This window comes from Varroa jacobsoni, unplaced genomic scaffold (genome assembly GCF_002532875.2).
Source record: "Varroa jacobsoni isolate VJ856 unplaced genomic scaffold, vjacob_1.0 contig00432, whole genome shotgun sequence".
Lineage (NCBI taxonomy): Eukaryota > Metazoa > Arthropoda > Arachnida > Mesostigmata > Varroidae > Varroa > Varroa jacobsoni.
The window spans coordinates 33,339-50,128 of NW_019214466.1; the positions used below are offsets into that span (position 1 = coordinate 33,339).

Here is a 16,790-nt window from a genome sequence, read left to right on the forward strand (position 1 = left end):
ATCAAGAACGTAAGATAGGCAAGTTACGATACTTAAGCTTTAATGTAATAGTTGTAGTAGCATCAGTAACAACCGTCTAATGAAATGCCTCGCGGCGGTGCCAAATGTAAAATTTAATCAATTTAGTAGCAACATGTTTTAGTTTCGACAACTGCTGCTACATGAATAATATTAAAGTAATCACTTCATTAACATATACGAACAACCAACCTTCTGTACTGTTTTTATGCAAACGTCGGCAAGGCATCTCAAATATGACTGCTTTTCGCTGTTTGCTGCCCACCGTTAAACCTGGGTTCCCGCTCGGCATTTAGATAGAATGGTGCACCAAAACTGCTCCACTCACCCCGAAGTATTGGAATAAACCGAATTGCTACTACTAGCAATTGTACTTTTGTAGTGTAATGTTTAGTTGAGTTCATAATTTCACCCCAGCGCCTCGCCACTGGTTTCCAGGGCTTGAAGACTAGTCCTCGGCCTTCGTCTCAGCTTATATTGTGTTTGCTCCACTTAACTGGTGCACTTATCGCTGTCACCATCCGACATTAGTTCTATCTTCACCATCATGATCATCACCATGACGATCGTCATCACGATCTCAGAGTAATCGTTCGACTCCTTCTCATCTAAATAAGTCGAATTAAAAAAATCTAAGCGAATTTATTTCCGAGCCCGCTCGGCCCTGTCCACTATGCTTTCAGTATGGGTCGCTGCGTAACAGAGATTCAACAGAGACAACCCTGGCGGTGGTTGCGGTGGGAACGCTTCCCACAATTAGCTCGTGCTCGCCAGCGGCAGCTGACTCTACTGACTTTACTTTGGTCACGTCTTCTATTCAGACGCGATAGTCCCGTTCACACTGTTCCCGGTGGGACAGTGCTACCTCCGGTGACAGCAGTGCCACCAGCATCATCAATGCGACTTGGCAGACACCGTGCAACAGTTTAGACAAGATGAAAAGCTAGACCAAGTAGCGAAATCTCGTTCGCATCTCGTGCCAGCTTTGCTCAGAGGTTCGGTGGCCTGACGGGAAACATCGCTTTTTGCATGAGCTTAGAAGGACCGAGGTGCATTTCAGTAGAAATAAACTGCGTCCATTCTTAGCTCTTAACTCTTGAGGTGCTTAAACAATGTGTCTTTGAGCGAAAAAGACGGATAGGACCTGGGACGCGAACTCACTTCGTTTGCAGAAAGAACACTACGTAGTAGACAAGCCCCGTGGCTTCCGTCAAACGTCGAACAGAAAACTAAAAAATAATCTAAATAAAAGAGCAACTAGAGATATTTTGTAACAGTGTTGAAATTTCTAAGTGAAGTCAATCGCAGGCACTACCCTAGCCTTTCTAAGCGCAACATCTTGGAATATACAAATAATTTATAGGGCGGTTCGGAGCAGCGTTCATTATTTCGTTAAACTCTGCGGGGGTGGACAACATGCTTTGCCTTTGCTAGTAATTATTAATAGTAGCCTTGGGTATCGGGTTTATAAACCGCTTTGATTTGTCTCTACGGTCGTCGGCATCAAGCACCCTAAGTTCAAAGCGAACGCGTAAAAATTTTGTGGACCACATATACGTGCTATTACTCAATACGTATATATATATATATATATATATATATATATAGTGATAAACTTTGTTGTTTTGAAACGTCTCTTCCACGGAGCAGGACAAAAAGAAAGGACAGAAAAACGTACGACGTAAACACGAAGTGACACGAGGCAAGCGCAGGGTCATTTATATATCCGAAGCGTTGTCTAAAGGCCATTGAAGAAATTGGCCTCACACTTCGGTCGTTATCGTCTGGTCGGTGGGAACGCTAAGTTTTTGATGCCAATGTCCCGAATTTGCTTCACTTTTCTCTCTTTTGAATCAACGCTTCACCAATTAGCTATACAAGCCTGCCACGGTGATTTTTCGAACAACCGCGGAACTACTCTGAATGGCACCGCATCGCGTCTCTACCGTACGGAACGCATAGCACTGTCTGATGCGTCAACGACAACGATAAAATCGCGTATATTCTGTATTCGATACTTTGCACCACTTGCATACAGTGCAGCAGCGGCAATGAATGTCCTTTGGTTCTGCCATAACTTTATTTTATTTTTGCTACTTTGGATATTGCAGATTCTGTTGTTGAAACAATATAAAGAGGAGACCAGAAAGTGGCGTATTCATACGTTTTGAGTGTCCCCACTGGTTCCCATCATATCGTCGGTCGCCGCTGCTGTAATGGCCGCTAAATCGGGGGTTAAAAGTTCAGAGCACCCAACGACGGCGACGATGACGGCGACGACGACTGCAAAACACAGCAACAATAACAACAAGTCTCAGAGTAGCCATTACACAGGCCGATAGCGTCAACGTCTTTGTCGCAACTGAAGCAGTACAACAGGAGTGGTGGAACCGTAACAAGTGTGGTAGCAGACTTTGACAACATATTCAAATATAGTGGAGCACATGGATAAAGAAGAAACTAGTGAAGATTACGACGTCTGGAAAACTGGACAAATATCGTAGATGTGTGTGAAGCCATGCAGAAAACGAATATTGAAGGTAACAATATTTGTTGAAGTCTCGTTAGACGTTATAGGACCTTGTTTGCTATCATTTGCCAGTGGTAGTCAACGACATGGAACGGCAGATGGTCCGGGAGTGTAGTTAGCGAAATATGTAAAATTCGACTTGGGCTACAAAAAACATGATGGCCTCGTACAGTCGAACAATCACTTCGGAATTATAAATATGGACTAGTTAACATTTAGAGTATAGTCTACAAATGTAGATCGCCTATCGTTTCTGTTGATTCGACATTAATCGGAGAGAAATTATTCTTAATTGTCTTCTAAGCATATATATATATATATAAAAGTATCCTCAAATCAGCCTCTTAACAAGAAGGGAAAGTTGTATCTATGAGCAGTCGATTTAAGGACAGCTAGCCTGATCAATCCTGTAAATACGTTTTTAGAACGAAAATCAACAAAAAATTATCGTTGGTGGCGTACAACTTGTTCGAACTTTACGGAGAACTTCAGCCATAAGTTACTTTGTGATTTTTTTTTCACGTTGTGTACTCTGCTATCGTGAAGAAAAAACTTGGATGGTCCCTCTGACAATGACATGAAAATTCTATAAGCGTTATAGAATATTATAGAATTATTTAAATATATAAAATAGATTTTATTTCCCATTGCTTATTTGCTCACAGCTAGTTAGGTTCATAACGCCTACATTCGACCAGAAAAACGTTCAGCGATTCGCTCATAAGGTTAGGTAGGATACTGCATAACAGTTCATGTCTATGCATTTCCATAATTTATCAATTTCGGTATTGGCCTGTCAACTGGTTGGAGTGGTCAATCAAAGCGTTGAACATGTTCTGTTTTAAAAAGGCCTTGCGACCGCGGAAGTAAAGATTAGGCACCTTTTCTTTTTCGCTAATAGTTTTTTTGTATTATTTTTAACGGCTGGACAGAAATTACGCGTTATTAAGCTCTTGGCGATGTTTCACTGAACATTAAACGTCCATAACTTCCTCTGTTGCAGTAACTAGAATATGGTATTTTGACGGCATACAATAATTTATTTCAACAGCAATCATAGCCACAGTGGTTGACAGAAGCCGTATTTTCGCCGTGAGTACGAGGTATATTTTAAAATATATATATAATTTTTTTAATCCCGTCGGACAGCCAGAAACAAACATTCAATGAATGACTCATAAGGAAAGAAACTCAAGCTATTTCAAACCATTCTTTTTTATCACTGAAGCAAAGCATGTTGAAGTGTCTTGTATGTATGGTATTTTCGCCATTCAGCGAAATCCTGTTTCTGGTGGAAGTCAGCGCGGGATTAACAGTCGTTTGAAAGAGAATTGCGTCAATATTGTATTCCGGTTAATTCTAGCTTTTAGTAACGTATAAAAAACGTTTTTATGAAATTTTCAAATGTCATTTTTATTGACGTTGGGCGCATTTAGGTATCTTCGTATTTAGTATGGATTACACTTTTGATTAATACCAATTACAGACGACGCACTTATTTAATCCGCAAAAAGGACAAACTCGTTTGATCAAAATGTAAAACCTCAATATTAATGGAAACTGTATCTATCATCATCGTGTAGAGATACAAAATAGGACAGCTAAAAAAACAGCCTATTTTAGCAACAACTCGAACATAACACTGACTCGACGAGTAGAAGCGAACTTCTTAGTCTCCAAGTTTGAAAAAAGAACGAGTGCATTTCTAAGCTCAGTCTTGTGTTAAAAGGTAATGGACTTCAGCTGGACACAGCTGTGGCCTGCACTTCCTTGAACTTCCCTTATAGTCCATAAAATAACTTCATAATCATGCCAAGTAAATATATCTAGTTTTATCGGATAAAATGAAGACGTATTGCATCAGGTTATCGACAAGTCGTAAACCTGTAACAAAATAAGGACGTGTGAATCTTTATTATGAACGATACGGACTGCAAAGGCGTTTTCAGGATTTTGTAAAGTTATCAAAAGTATTGGCTTTTTTTTAAGCCAAAATTGAAACAATATTTTTTCTAATTAAGGAAATCTTAATAAACTAATTATGCGCCATTTTAATTGATGGCTTCGTCCCATTTTTCTGGTAACAGCGTAATCCCATTACTGTGAAACTTCTAGTTTCTGGGCAGAAAAAACTAAACTGGCATTGTTAAGGGAATTCTGCAGAGACCGCAACAGACGCCTACTTGATATCCTTGATTTACTCAATAGCCTGATGGTGCACGGTTCGGGCTGTATGGCAAATGCATTAAAATTTCCTATTCAAGCTCTCTTAACGAGCTCTTGTCGGCTAGCTAAAAACGTACGTCGTATGACATTGTCATAATGAAAGACCTTCCCTGCTAACTAGTTCCGGTCAATTTTTTCTAATGGCTTGTTTTTATCCTGTTACCTGTTGATCGTAGAGATTCGAATCAATCGTCGGGCCAAGCGGCAATAGCAGCCCAGCCCACAATGCGCGACTCGTTTCCAATTCCATAGCATTGCGTCAATTCGTATAGCACACAAGTATCGAGCTTCATTTTTTAGTCAGTCGTTTGGCCACTTCAGGGCAACGTACGTGTCGTTTTGTTATAATTTAATTAATTTTTTTCGCCCATTGAAATTTCTAGGATGAAACCGACAGAAGCATGTTTAAGCCATATTTCCCAATCGCGCATCCTGACTGCACGCATTTTGCTATGAACCTGGGTAGCGTCTGCGGCTTTATCGTAGTAAAATTAACACATAGCAAATTTTTGGAGAAAGTTGACCCGTGTTCAAAGCGCAGCTAAGTTTGAATAAAACCGTTCCAACAACATAAGTACGTCTACTAGTGCCGAACCTCAGCTTTCAAATGTTACTAACGCGTACCTGACGCGATCCATATTACCTGAAATACGTGACTTAACGACCCTAGCAAGAGTATTACTTTTCATCAGAGGGTCATTACCTTTCTCACAACCCAATATTAGGTAGAACACCTGTGATGTGCTTGTACGCACTTGTGATTTAGGATAGCGGTTTCCAGTTCTGAATGGAAGACTATGTAAGAAAGTATCTGTTACAATTGAGGGCATGTGATCTTTCAAGGGGTAACCTTTTGAGAACTTGAAAGACTCAAGCGTGTAGTAATTATCTGGCTTTCAATATGCTAATACAAAACTGTCTTTTAACTAAAGAGAAGTGCAAGTTACAACGACAATTACTAGCGTACAATCTTCTTCTAACAAGTTCTGATTTTAAGGACTTACTTTAGATTTTAGGGTTTTATGCTATATATTTCCTTCGGTGAATGTGTTCTGTCAGGCAAATCTACCGTCACGGTTATTCGATGGAAACGTCAATAAACTATCCTTAAAGCTGGACAAATGTCGCGCGACCATCTTAATTTTCACGGGTTTACTTGATCCTCTTCGAATTTAGATAAACTACGATACTCGATAGGTATACAGATGGCAATAAATTATCCGTCCTAAAGATTAGCAGCCCTTAATCGTAGATATAAAAATGGTCGAATGGGCTGTTTATGACGTATACCAGTGAACTCGTGGCAAGGAAGCACGATAGGCCATGCGTAGTCCTATCTTGATACACTTGCTTTTTTGTTTTTGGACTCGTTCCTGACCGCTTCATACTGACCTAACCCTTTTAACTCGATTTCTGCGTGTACTACAGTGAACGATTGAGTTCACCCATCAATTGATTTTTCTTAAGATTAAGTTATGTAGGTCATATTATTAGAAATATGACTTTAGCCCTATTATTACATATAACGGCAGGTCGGAAACACGGAGCGGGTTATTATCGTAATTTTTTAGTGTACGTGTCAGTCCGCGGCCGATATGGAAGCGGTGAAGAAAACATGATCCGCTAGAGGGATTTCTGAAAATGATTTTACCATAGCTTCACCTAATGCCTTTTACGAAATACGCACCGTACAAAAGCCATTAGTTCAAGTTATATCACCAGTCTAGACGCTATATGGACCACGGTAAGGTGGTGTTATATAGGTTTCGAAGAGATATGAAATAGAAGGACATCCAATGCTAATCTTCCAGAGAGAGAGAGAGAGAGAGAGAGAGGGGGGGAGAGAGAGAGAGAGAAATTAAAATCAGTAATTTACGTCTGACTACATTTCGGCCTAGTAGAATATAAAAATATACAGAACGATATTGCCAACAACTGCATCATACGCCTGGTAATTACGATCATAAATCGTTGTGAACAAGGTATTAATACCAAACCCAGGACTAACGAAGATAGTTATACGGGGTTCAGTACTGTCAAACGTACATTGCAGAATAATACGTACATTGTTATAGTACGCTTTGACTTTTTGATTAAAAAAAGTAAGAAAAATGTGAACGATGCGCCACCATTTGGGTCATTTGGATACCGACTTCACACTGCCTACCAAATCTTAATAAGGCGCTGCGGTGGTCGAATGATGACCTCTGAACCAGCTAGCTCGACATTAACCATTATGAAGGACTGCTTCTCTTGATCAAGATTACAGCCTTTTCCAGAAAGGCAAGCGTTTTTTTCTCAGCCTTATCGAATAACTAAGTCCTTAGCACAAAATTACTAGTGGCCCATGTAGCACGACCAGCAGCGCATATAAGCTCCCCTAGGTATAGGAGAAGGTATATCTATCAAAAACATAGTTGTTCTAAATTAAGGATTGAAATGTCGGAAACAAAGCAGCGCCTGCCTTGTTGACCAAAAGATAGAGGAGTTTTTGGTAAACACATTGGTGCGCTTTTTTCCTGTGGCGTAAATGTGGATAGTACATATAATTTTATTATTTCCAATCTTTATGCGACGACCCATATCACCTCCTCAAGATTGGAACGTTTTGGGATTATGTTTTTCTCGTCAGACCAACTACTGCCAACATCACTGGGTTGTAGCTTCTAATCGTCTATTTTCATGCAAATCTCTGTTTGTTCTTGACGCCCAGAGCGATACGATTGTCTTTGCTATTACATTTTGGTGCTCTAGCCAGCGTCTTTGAGCACGGCCTCGTTCGTATCATTAACATTGGCCTGTTCTCTTTTTATGTTCTTGTCTGCTTGTGTGTGTGTGCTCGATGGTATGGTTTTGCTTGAACGTTGTTCCATCTTATCGCCCGCCCGAATGCGGTGGGCGGCGTCAGTCGGCCCAACCCCGGCGAAAGATTACAACCAGGACGCAGTCGTCCAAAGTCAAAGAAACAATAGATTATGAAACTGTCCGCCAATTGACAGTGATCTCTCTCTCTCTCTCGCTCTCGCTCTTGTTACGGCCGCGCGTATCGATACTCGTTAGAGTTGTCAAAAGAGGCTGATGTGTGTGTGTGGTGTCTTTTCCACAGATGCTTTCGCGCGTCACTGTTAAACAAACGGCCCATCGTTATCAGTGGGCAATCAAAACGTAAACTGGTACGGACTGTTTTCTATTGGCAGTGGCACTGGCGGTAGGATAATATGGGACGGCCAATGGAACGACACGACCGGCGCTGGTGTCTTGTCTGTCCGCCCTCGTCGACTGATTTAAATGAGATAGTGGCAACGCGACGTTATCATTTACCGAGAAATTCGACGCTGGGTTGTAGAAGTAATATATATTAGTATAATACATAGACGCCAGTGATATACTGATAAACGTTCAGATCAATATATAACCTATTAATTTTGGGTTGGGTAAGAGTTTGGTACAACACTACCTGAGCAGCCACTCGACTAATAGTGAATGGGTTGTACTTAACCAAAAAGTATCAGATTTTTACCGTACCGTATAGTAGTTGATTGTAGCTAATGGCTTAACAGTACTTTATCATAGCTTGATTTTAAGTTTTGAGCTAAGGGATTTATTGATACAAATCAATTAATTCCTTATCGATTGATTATAATGTGTCCATGTGACAATTATCTATCGTTTCACCTACGGTCACGTCTACACAATGAGATCTCTGTAGGCAAATTATATCTACGCCAATTCCAAGAAGTTTTTCTTTGTACCTATCCAATCAATCTTGTTCAACTGTATTCGTTACTGTTTAAAAGAAACCGCCTAAGAAGATGCTATTTCTACCGATTTTGTCGCATTTTTTTTCTCGAAAAGAGCACATCTTTAACAGTTTGCTTTTCCCTTTTACGCTAGATTCGATCATTTCTCTTCAGATCCGATGCAGAAGGCGTCCATACGAACAGCTGCGCATGCGACGGTTTGCTGAGACGGGCGCTTAACGTTTCGTCGCTAACTCTGCCGCTGTCTCGGCTGCTCCTGCGTTCTGGTCGTCGGCGGCGGTAACAACGGGGAAAGAACAAGCACAAGTAGAGCAGGCAGCCCATCACGGCAAGCGGTTAGTCGCTTGGCTGACGCGCTAGATCGAACGATGGTTGGACTAAAGACGGGCGCCTTTTGGGCGGGCCATATCAGACAGACAGACGGACGGAAGTTGAAACAAGATTCTATTATAACGTCCAGTGTTAATATATTAATTACGAGAAGCACAGATATGCTAAGTGCATGCCCTTCCTGACCTATTACGTAAGTATAAGTTGAATAGAAACGCTGATGGGATGCACGAATTCGGTACGAAACTATTGGAGGCCGTGGTTAAGTTTTCGGAATGCTGATAATAATAACAATCACCGTATACGAAGGTTCACTGTGGACGACTCTGAGCAAACAGAAATGTTGCTTTGTCTACTCAAATACCTATTGCAATCCATAACAAAGATTTTTCTCTTCCAGGTTGTATAAGACGCGCCTAGAGTTGTTGACAGACTGTTTCTGGAAGGAGGTCATCTTAACATCGCCGGTTTCTTTTTTAAAACCATTGAAAAGAGATTCGTAAAATGATGCTAAACATCTTTTTTCATGGAAGACAAGCGCTTAGCGACTGCCTCGATAATTAACCCTCCATTTTGGCCTAAGTACGCTCAGATTCGCATTTGCTTCAGGTAAAAACATCAGATATTGTTTTATATTGCAAGTGAATCTTTATTTGAGCCATGTAGTTTTTGAATTGAACGAAATCAGAGCTGGCTTAATTTCGTAGCTGGCGCGTATTAGCGGCGAGACTTTTTCCTCTGGCTGATCGACAGGTCACCCTAGAATCATATGCTTATTGCTGTTGTTATGTTAGTGACTATGCTTTCTTTTTTGCGCCGATTGTCACAGGACCAGTACTTAAAGCTAGACTCCTGAACCGTTCTATGCGCATTGTGAGTTTATGTGTGGCAACCCGCACGTGCATGGCGATCAGTTTAGATACTGTATTATTCGAATGGGTTACCGAAATGATAACTCGTCAGAATGATCTGAGCACAACAGCCAAAATGGAGTCTTTAAATATTTTCGACTCAAAACCTCACTTTCAGATATCCCGTCCACAGGAACCCGCATACAACATTGCTTCAAGAAGCTGTTAGAGTCGGAAGTGTCTCCTGAAACCGGACCACGTTTACATTCGTCTATTTCATTGTACTCCTCTAAGGTCATGTAGTCGTTGCTGGGGGAGGCTAGTTTCCGCTCAATGACTGGCCGTCCTTGATTGAAGGCCCGCTCCCACTTATTATTAGGGAATAGTAGGACAAAAGTATGGGTAATCTCTTCTCAGTGTGCAAGCATAATAGAAAAGACGAAGGCGGGATATGAGCGATCTTCGTCACTGGCCGAATTTTATCGACCAGTCCCGTTAATCCTATCGTCCGAATTGGTCTGCTTGAAGCCGGACATCGCATCAGCTGGGCGGGTCTCCGACCACTCCCTATAGATTGACTGCAGTAAAGAGGACTGCTTGGGCCACTGGCTTGGAGGCTTGCTTGTTCAGAATGTCTACGTCGTAAATAGTTGTTGTGACATCGTAAACAACGCACTGCCCCGTGTTGTTTATACGTTGCACAGCATCATTATGTAGGTATAAAGAGCATGCCTTTCTATCATACAGGAATCTAACTACTGATGTAGATATGAAAGCTCGGTAACGGTTCTTGGATATCTGCAGAACCTTGTTATATGTCGAATTGAAAACATAGTTATGCCAATAAAGAACATTGTTTTTGCTATCTAGTATTAATCCTGTTCTCATTTTTGAGTTATTATTGGTATTGCAACAACTTAACGTAAATATTATGAGACCACAAATATTCAGAGCTCTTCGATATAGTTAGATATCCTTTGTACTTCATAGAAAGGTTTAAGTATTGTGGGACGATGGCTGTTATTTCACCAACTCACTCTTGCATAAAAATCTTCTGATGCAATGACATTAAAGACTTTTAAAAAGGCCATGGTCGACCAAAAATGGCACTTGAAGCTTGATTTTCGAAGGCATTTTTTTGTAGGTCAATTGTTTAGGAATATTACAAGGTTATTGACAAGGCTCTATTGGATACTGAAGTCGGCCCCTGTAATGTAATGAGGCCTAATGATTTTTGCGAAATGCGCCTTTAAAGAAGCTCATCAGTCAAAGTCAATGATTATCCTTTCATTTTACTAAATGGCCTAAAGGGAACTTCTAGATTTTCTAACCAAGTCCATTCCGTAAAGCATGGGGCGCAAATTAAATTTATTATGTAGCTCCCCCAGTACATATGCAGCATTTTTTTTTTCTAATTACTGGCGTGTATCTCATATATGATATTTCTAATCCAGTATCGCATTAGCGTGAGGAAGTCCTTTGCCAATTGCCCGATCATATTGCCCCGATTACCATGATAATCATAATAAACAAGCAGAATCCATAGATTTCGTTTTTTCGATGATTCGAATAATTACTATTAATTAGGAAACGTTTGATCCGTCGATAGCATCAAACAGAATAAGAATACGTGAAATGTAAGGTATTGAAGAGATGCTGCACGAGAAAGTCAGAACTTGATCGGTACCATACCACCTACTAGGAAGTGATGAACCAAAGATTTTCGTGATAGTGGCCAGCTTTTTTATTTCCAGCTACTACGAGGTTTAGCATAGCTATACTACATTTATTTCTATGAGACGTCTACTTCAAAGGAAAATATCTTTCATTTGCTTCCCACACTTTAAGCATTCACAAGACATAACATGATATTTCTATTTCATGGTAGTTGATAAATTTTAAATAGCCTCAATCTATAATCATCTCTCAAATAATCAAATATCACCAAGCAGTCGAGAAAATCATTCCTGATTCATCTTCACTGGGTATTTATTCAAAGACTATTGTCGCGTAGCAGCGTCGCCCGATTGGTGGGTTCGACACTCTGTACATATACCCCAATTGATCTACCAAGGGAGCGGACCCTATCAACTGCGTGTCCTGCCAACTAAACACCTGGCCTGCACTACAGCGTACGATAGGTTAAGCCAATCGTAATTTTGTGGTATGCGTCTGTAAGCATTTTATGTAGATATTTTGATTCTATTTGCACATGTGTACATGAATAATGATCGGAATTGGCTTATCACAGATTTTGCCTTTTGTATTGCGGCGTTTTAACAGCGTCTTATGTCAAGCAGCGACTAGATATTGATGCGCGCCAAACGCATTTAGAATACCCCTCAGGAAGATCCCTGTGTCTTTGATTCGTTCTGCTTGTTTCAATATTTTCCATTCCTGTTATTTGCTTCCGTCTCTGTCGCTGTCCTCAATTTCTTGTAGGCCTGATGCCAATTGCACAGTAATTATAGTCGTAGACGTAATTTATAATAATTGTTGAATGTTTTTTTCGGTTCCGTAATTTGCCTTGTATTCGTCGATGTCCTCGGTCGGCCGCTACCTCGAGTACCCGAAGTCAAGGAAACGTAGTCGAGCTGAATAGTGACGTTATAAAGCGAATCCTAAGCATGCAGACTGTCTGATACGATGACGCAGACGTCCGAAAATGGAGAGGATAAGTGTGGAGGTCGTCCGCAGGAATTGGCCGTGAGGAATCATCGGGGGCAGAAAAAAAAGACGATTCGTTCTCAAAAAGCGTGTGTTTGTGATGACGAGCGTTGCACGATAGAAAATATTGGTGATTCACCCTAACCACCTGCGACAAAACATTGATTCTATTGCGGTTGTTAGAAACTAGCGACCTAAACAAGGTGGGTAATTGCCAAATCTACCACCGCAATTTATAAAAGTAACGATAGATACTATCATAGTCTAGCCACCTCAGGCAATGCTTAACGGCATTATTGGGTGAAAAGTTCGAAACATTTATCCGTTCATAGAGACCAAAGCATATCGCTAAGGCATAACAACTTCTTACTTTAAAACTACGCGTAGAGATAATCAGATGTGCCTATTGGGTGTTTAGGTTATTCATTGTACTTCTGGGCTCTTCTGGGCTCAACCTTGTTCGCACATCGATTTGCAAAATTTCAAGTAAAAAAAAAGATCATCTTCCTTTTAGAGCCACAGGGCTGCGATCTTCGTTGAAGAAGCTAGGAGATATCACTCGAAAGTCGCCTTGAGGGCATATTTATTTAATCTGTCACTATACGAGATTTAATTTTTCATAATGGTCAAAATGGATTTTGACGATAATTTTATGTATTTAAACATGCGGTTCTGTATCTAGATGGCGCTGCTGGCAAAATTCGAGCATAAGGAACATCCTATCATTATACGAGGTGACTTAACCTAGGTGTTCTAATGGTGGAATAACTCAAGCGTTATCTCTACGACGGTCATGTCAAATGCTTTATAGCATGTAGTTCTACATACGTAAATTATTATTAGGTAGAAATATATATATATATATATATATATATATATATATATACAATCAGCTAGAAGAAAAACTATAAAACGCATTTAAACAATTTTGATTGTTTGGAGTCACGGCATACCCTGGCACTACTACATCGATAGATAATTGCAGCCAAAATATATAAAACTTCCCCGTACCACAGAATTCTCAGCCAGACACATGCTCCGCTACGACTTGGGAATGAATGACTTTTATATGGAAACTCTTATATGGACTCATTATGGAAAGAACGTAAAATACCAATTATTCCTTCATATTGATTTTCGATTAAAACAAGGACTGAAATAAACCAAACAGTCAAACATGGAAATGTCAAGAGCTCAGACAACGTTTTAACTCGATCGAATTTTGGGCGTAACTGTAGGAAGATTATAGAACTCACGCGAGAAGAACGAGGTACATAAACTTAGTATTTCAATTGTGCCAGCAACCTTTCGCTTCTCATCAGGAATCATAAACAGAATTTTAATTGATAATTGTAGATTTAAAAGCCCCTAAGGAATCGACGTTCTAATTCAACTATGAGCACCCATACTCGCCCGAAAAATTGGCAGAACATGCCGAAATATACAGTTAAACGAATAAAGCCTCCTGTCCCCTTTTGGCTCAGCTAAAAGTTTAAGAACGCGAATTGTTTTTTGCGTACGAAACCTGAACAAAATTTCAGACCCGAGCTCAGATGAAAAATATCGCAGCATCAAGCAATGTACAGCCTGGCCGAGTTTATGCTTTGTAAGCAGCATCGTTCGTCTTTTGATATGAAAGCTGTTCGTTGTTTAGCAAAAGTGGATATTTATACTATTACAATGGTCACCAAATATTTATCTGTGTATGTATTGTAGGTTAATATTATTTATCTATTGGGCCATCCTGGGCTGTAAGCGTTCCCTGTTGAAGGTTTTGATAAACCGGACACATGCAAACGTCGATAGGTAGAATGAGATGCGTAAGTGACTGGTATACTGTGGGGTCGTTTCTTCAATTACTTTGATCGAAGTCGAACTGAGGAACGCAAAGAGCGTGACAACACCTAGTTTTCTTCTATTATGCCGTTAGTCTAAAGCATCCGTTTCACGGTCTGCAAAGAAACCAGCAGCTAGAATGAAATGTTTCCTCTATTGAGACACAGATCGGTATTTGCGATGTCCGCGTCACTGTGGTATTCGGAAATCCGAACACCGGCCTCTACCCACTTCAACTTCTCTCTACTAATTCGTAAACTCTATCTAGCTCTGTGCTTCTACAGAAATGATAGCAGACAGATCACAGCATCGTTACTACTAGATGCATTTTCAAGTTGCCAAGTTATCAGTAGAGTCGATACGATAAAGGAAATCTCCATATAAGCAACTACGAACAACGTAGGTAATTACGATAGGTTTAACGTCCGTGACGCTTGTGGCGGCTAGATTGCACGATGCTTCGTTTTTGCCCTTCGTATCGATATATGAAAAAAAAAATATATGGGTGCATCTAAGAAAACTGTTTTACTCTTTCGCTATTTGGGTCTAAATACATACAACCCTTGGTAAATCCAACCGTGTTAAAAAAGAAAAACTCTGACAGAGCATTTCGTTGATTTTTTTTTTTTTGCTACGTCAAAAATAGCGGTTTCTGGTTACGTTCGCGTCATATAATCGTCGCACAGATACATAAATTATGGGTTCTGACTGGGAGAAATTATGGGGTGTACTGTTTTTAGTCAAATTAGAGCTCAAGCGTGACTCAGAAGCACCCTTCAAGTGTCGGTACTGGATTATACCTATCTATCAGTGAGAGACAAAATGATACACATTTGCCCTATTTATCGAATGAAATATATAGAATGCAGCCCTCTTTACTGAGCCTATGCCGCTACCGCTCATTCTGAAAGCTTTTTTCACCCTCATATAGATCGCTTTGTGGTAACCAACTTCTGAATGATTAGAAATATCGTGGCCATCGCATTTCAATATGGAGACAATTTTTAGTGAGTGGTTCGGTTGTTTATTTCAAGTGTGGTCACCTGGAAAAATGTGCGCTAAACATGTACTTAATTGAACCTGTAGCAAACTAATCAACGAGTACAAGATAAGGTGCGTAAACCTTCATCGCAGTAAAATAATTGATGAGTGTGTCTGAGTGTGGAAATCATTTAGATAAATTCACCCTGCCCTTTGGCCGTCAGGTTCAAACTAATCGTTTCGATAAACATAGACAATATCAGTGCTCGATTGCAATTACCATAAATCGATCAGGCCTCAACAGCTGAGCGAGATCTGATAGAGATTTAAATCCTTCACCGATGCTGAGTGTCAGATGCACCGCAGATGTAATGTATATTTATTGAGTATGGATTTCCGCGGTGACTTTAAATCTGGTTGACAGTGATCCAGAAGGTGGTTTCTATCACAGACTTTCATCTACAATGCATTTACATTGTACCCGTTGGATGGAGAGGTTGTGTCAACGAAGAATAAACTATAGAGATGAAGTCGTTCGTTCACAGCTGAATCAATTTGACTTATATAAAGGGAAACTGTGTGCCGCGACAGCTGCTGAAAGCAATAGAAATGCAGCAATATCGAATAGATGTATCCGGAGGTCACGAAACGAAAATCCAAGAAACAGAAAAGCAAATCACTATGACAAAACAGCAAGGACCACAGTGCAACAGTAATGAGTCACATGACACTTGGCCTATTAGGACTCTGGCGCGCGTTCATCTCTGAACCGATGCCATACAGCTAGCGAAACTGTTCGACGCGTTTGAATCCTTTAGACCCAACACTTGAACCTAGGCAATAATACACTCGATATGCAGCGAAAATCGCACTCTATTTTATAATGTTCGTCACGTTCTGCTAACATGCCCTGACTGCACCAGAGGAGTTCTTGACTCGATTCTACTTAGATACATCACAATTAATACAATACCTGAACTATACTTATTTACAGAGGTTTAGCACAATAATCACTTTAGAAACAGACAACATAATTTTTCAACAGAAATCAGCCGTGAGATCCTTTTAGGGCGCAAAGTGCGGTAGCCTTCCACATGTGTGTTTCCACCATTCTTATGCTCGAACCTCGATTGGTTTGCGACCGATCCGCGATATGCTCTTTAATGTCAATGTCTTCTGTGTCCGCTTACGCAAATTGACATATACTCGTTGATTTTCCTCGTTCTCTGTCCTCTCGTCAGTTCGCGTGTCCGGCGTTTGAACACGCTCGTTGTTGTTGCATTAGGCGTAGTACTGACTAGCGACTCATAGTTCCTGTTGCTTGATGATACCGTACACAGCCGCCGTCGTCGTCGTCGTTGCTGCCCGGACCAGAATCAGCCGAGGGTTGGCTGCCAACGCTAGAAAGCAGCTTGGCGCGCTGCCGCTGTCTGGAAAATATACAAGTACTTCCAACGACTACACGAGAAACGGCAGCATCGACGTCGATAGCAGCGACAGGTTGCAACAGAAACGTACAGCAGACACATCGAGCAGTAGAGGTAGCGACGGCATGATCCATGCGCCCATAAGCCATGGCCGACGCGGCCA

General features: G+C 40.7%; 1 long non-coding RNA gene across 1 annotated transcript; it reads left to right on the forward strand.

Annotated features, from left to right (window-relative positions):
* The first annotated feature begins 8,966 nt into the window (after nucleotides 1-8,966).
* On the forward strand, nucleotides 8,967-10,556 carry LOC111271227 (uncharacterized). Its single transcript, XR_002686753.2, has 3 exons — nucleotides 8,967-9,058; nucleotides 9,266-9,474; nucleotides 9,895-10,556. It is a non-coding gene; the product is annotated as an uncharacterized LOC111271227 (long non-coding RNA).
* Nucleotides 10,557-16,790: the final 6,234 nt, after the last annotated feature.